The 3,426-nt window shown below is 33.1% G+C and overlaps 1 long non-coding RNA gene across 1 annotated transcript in view; it reads left to right on the forward strand.

Annotated features, from left to right (window-relative positions):
- Positions 1–2,897, forward strand: part of LOC123519680 — a 3,801-nt gene extending 904 nt beyond the window's left edge. The window contains exons 1-2 of the long non-coding RNA XR_006679092.1: positions 1–139; positions 471–2,897. The exon at positions 1–139 is cut by the window's left edge and continues 904 nt beyond it. This is a non-coding gene — a long non-coding RNA (uncharacterized LOC123519680). The remainder of the gene's footprint in view (positions 140–470) is intronic.
- The last annotated feature ends 529 nt before the right edge of the window (positions 2,898–3,426 follow it).

A 3,426-nucleotide genomic window follows, 5' to 3' on the forward strand; every position in this document is an offset into this window, starting at 1 on the left:
CTTCAACCTTGGACCTGGGAAAAAATAACTCAACAAAACATGCACAGGAGTCCCTCAGGGCAGCTCTCTTTTACCTGCACTGTACTTTTATCTACACGTCAGACATGCACCAAGCTACAACTGGTCCATTAAATATAATGTACGTAGACAATTTACTTAAGTCATTACCCTCTTAATGGCAAAACACCTCACCATAGAAATGGGTCATCTCTTACTACACAGCCCATGATATTAAATAGCCAAATTATCCCATACACTAACAAAGGCGACTACTTTCCTTACTCTTTAAAAAAGATGCATCATAACCCACTCAACTGTTTAACAAAAAAAAAAAAATCCTGTTTTAGCACTACGGAAATCTCAGAACAGTACGCTAATATACGCATTTAACGAGAGATATCCATGCAAAAAAAAAAAAAAGAACACTAACACGCAGAAATAGATACTATTAACAGAGTTTTCCACAACAGGGAACAGAAAACAAAAGACAAGTTGGAGAGAGTACTGCAAGCCAGAAACTACATCGATACTACGCTGATGATACCACCCTTCACTTCTCCGTCTTTTCCATCTTTCCCGTAGAAAGGTTAAGAAGTTTGGTTTCAAAGATGATTGATGGGTAATAAGAAGAAAATGGCTGACAACTCTAAGGATCACCATTGTTCATAAACACTTGAATCACTTGAAACCCTTTTTTATACTTACATTTAATAATCTTACTTATTATAAGTGGTAATTAACATTATGCAAGCAGCCCATAGGAAGCAAAACTCGCTTGTTGGGCAATGTAATTATGTTTAGCTATTCTAGTCGTCAATAGACATACATATGCAATAATGGTTATGTAATACATTTTACCTCTATACAACCTCATTTTGGAAACATACGAAGACAATGGCATTTTTATCAATATTGAGCAAATATACACTGTTTGTAATGTAGGTAGTTGTTGGATGTGATTGGGCACAGAATTCCCAATTTTGGGACCAGAATACGTTAAAGAGCGTTGGAAGAGTGACAGGCTATGTTGTTGAACACGGAGGTACTCACGTGTGCGGGTGGGATAATTGTGTTGTGGTAGTGAAGCTGTTATATCACCTCTGTTGACTGATTTGTACATAGACTGTATGTACCAATTTGTAATTTATTTATATCAAAAAGTCTAAGGATGTTCATGCTCTTGAATAAGGGTTGTGAGTGATCATAATAACCATGGTTTGAAATAATCCTAGTTATCTTTTTCTGTAAAGATAACAAGGAAAGTAAATGTGTGGGATATGTGTTACACCAAAGTGGTGTGAAATACTGAAAATATGGTAATGCATGGGCATTGTACATTATTTGTAGGACATTGTTTGGCATGAAATTTTTAACGTGGTACAGCAGTGATATAATCCTTGATAATTTGTGACTTGTATATGAAATGTGTGGTTTAAATGTCATGTCTTCATCAAATTTGATACCTAACATTTTATGTTGCTCAGTTTTTGCAATGACAGAATTGTCATTCTTTAGAGGCGGCATTATATCTGTTGATTTGTTAGTAAATAACATGTAATACGTTTTACTTGAGTTAATAGTTAGTCTATTACTAACGCACCAGTTGTATAAGATTTCTAGATCAGAATTAACAGTTTCAATCATAGATATAGGTCTTCCCCAGTTATGTATAGGGTAGAATCATCAACAAGAAGTACTGACTTAAGTTGAGGAAATATCTGAGAAATATCATTAATTTAAGTCAAAAATAGGATAGAACCTAGTACACTGCCTTGTGGAACTCCATATTTTATGTTTAGTGGTGAAGATATGTGACTCAGAATCTTGGTAGATTGTGTTTTGTTGGAGAGATAATGTTTAAACAATCATACATTACACCTCAAATACCATAATGTTTAATTTTTGTAGTAATGTATCATGTCTAACTGTGTCAAAAGCCTTACAGAAATCAATGAAAAATTAAAAGTTAGGAATGTTGTGAATCTAAGGCGGAATAGATATTTTCAGAAAGGATTTTTAATGCATGGAAGGTACTCAAACTTTGTTGAAAACCAAATTGTTCAGGCGTTATAGTAGATTTACTTTCAAGAAAGTTTAGTGAATTTTTTTTTCATTAATTTCTCATAGATTTTAGGAAAGGTCTTAGGCAGTGATATGAGTCTGTAATTACCAAGCTTATCCTTTGAACCATTTTTATATTGGGATTACTGTGGCATGTCTCAGAACCTGTGGAAATATACCCTGCTCGATAAACTGATTGAATATTAAAGATCGTGGGATAGCTATAGGTTCACAATTACCTTTAATTATAGATACAGGAATCTCATTGGCATTAGACGTTTTGTTTTTTAAGGTCTTTATAACTGATGTAACATCACTAGGAAGAAAAGAAGGGACAGACATAGATGTAGGATAGTCACCTCGCAGAAACGTAATTGGATCAGCAGTGGCCGGTGGTATGTTGCCATCAAGGTTGACAGCAATATTTGTGTAATATTCATTTAATGCATTTGATATCTCAGAAGGAGTTCCAAGTATTGTATTATTTAGGGAAATATAATTCAGATATATTTTATTGTGGATGTTTTTAAGTTGATTAATTTCATTACAGATTTTTTTGGATCATTTTTTTAAATTTGTAAACATGTTTATGTAGTAAGACATCTTTGCATTACTAATAATCCTGTTTAGCATATTCCGGGATATTTTACATTGAATTTCGGTTATAGTACTTACTTTATAATCTTTATGTAGGTTGTTTTTACTCTTAATCAACTTGATTACATTTGTTACTATCCACGGGTTGTTCAGTCTTTTTCAGAAACGTATGTAGTTTTCAACAGAAAACATTCTATGTACAATCCCTGGATTTTATCAATAAACTTACTTGATGTTAACATCTTGTGAATATAAGAGAGCATTCCAGTGTATGTTATTAGCTTAAGTGAAAAAGATGTTTGGCCTCAGCAGTGACATGTCTTAATTCAGTTTTTTTTTTTTTTATTAGGTAATGGAATAAAGATATACAAGAAAGTTGGTAAATGGTCAGAAATGGGATACTGCATTATACCTGCTACAAAAGTTTTAGTGAAATTAGTATATATGTGATCAAGGAGAGATGGTTCAGATAAGTTTAAAATATCAATCTAGTTGGCCTAACAACATGGGGAAAGAAATTTAAAGTTTGGATGTTTACAAGGAAGTTGTTCGTTGGTAAGTGTGTGGTATATCCTAATAGAGTATGTTAGAGTCTCCTATAAGCAAGATATTGTTGTTTCGCCTCTTTCCTCTAATAAAGTATTCAGGGCAGTGCTACCAGCGCTTGAAAAAATTTTCAAGACCTTGAAATATTTACCCTATCCTTGAAAGCTTGAAAAAAAAAAGTTAAAATTCCTAAAATCTTGAAAAATCTACAGTGACTACATA

The sequence above is a fragment of the Portunus trituberculatus genome, chromosome 7, assembly GCF_017591435.1.
Source record: "Portunus trituberculatus isolate SZX2019 chromosome 7, ASM1759143v1, whole genome shotgun sequence".
Lineage (NCBI taxonomy): Eukaryota > Metazoa > Arthropoda > Malacostraca > Decapoda > Portunidae > Portunus > Portunus trituberculatus.